Genomic DNA, 309 nt, shown 5'->3' with positions numbered 1-309 from the left:
GGGTAGTGAACAAGCTCTTTCAATGTTGGACGGCGCGGAAGAACAGCGCATTTTTTTTAGAGAACTCAGTTTTGAGCAAAAAAATGTAGTATAAACCAAAAACGGCGCAAAAAGTTCTAGAAGTTGTGTAACAAGTTAAAAAGGCCCTGTCAGCAGTCATAAAAAGGATATCCCGACTACTGAAAACTAACTTATATATTTTTGCTTTAGTAAATTTGACCAAATTGTTGTTAACTAGTGAACAGTGTGGAGGAGCTAATCTCTACTTAAGATGCACAGCAGAAGAATTAGTGCAAACCATGGCCTCTA

The sequence above is a fragment of the Trypanosoma equiperdum genome (genome assembly GCF_001457755.1).
Source record: "Trypanosoma equiperdum strain OVI genome assembly, contig: ctg_1934, whole genome shotgun sequence".
NCBI classification, from domain to species: Eukaryota; Euglenozoa; class Kinetoplastea; order Trypanosomatida; family Trypanosomatidae; genus Trypanosoma; species Trypanosoma equiperdum.
Note: the sequence above shows the minus strand (reverse complement) of the source record.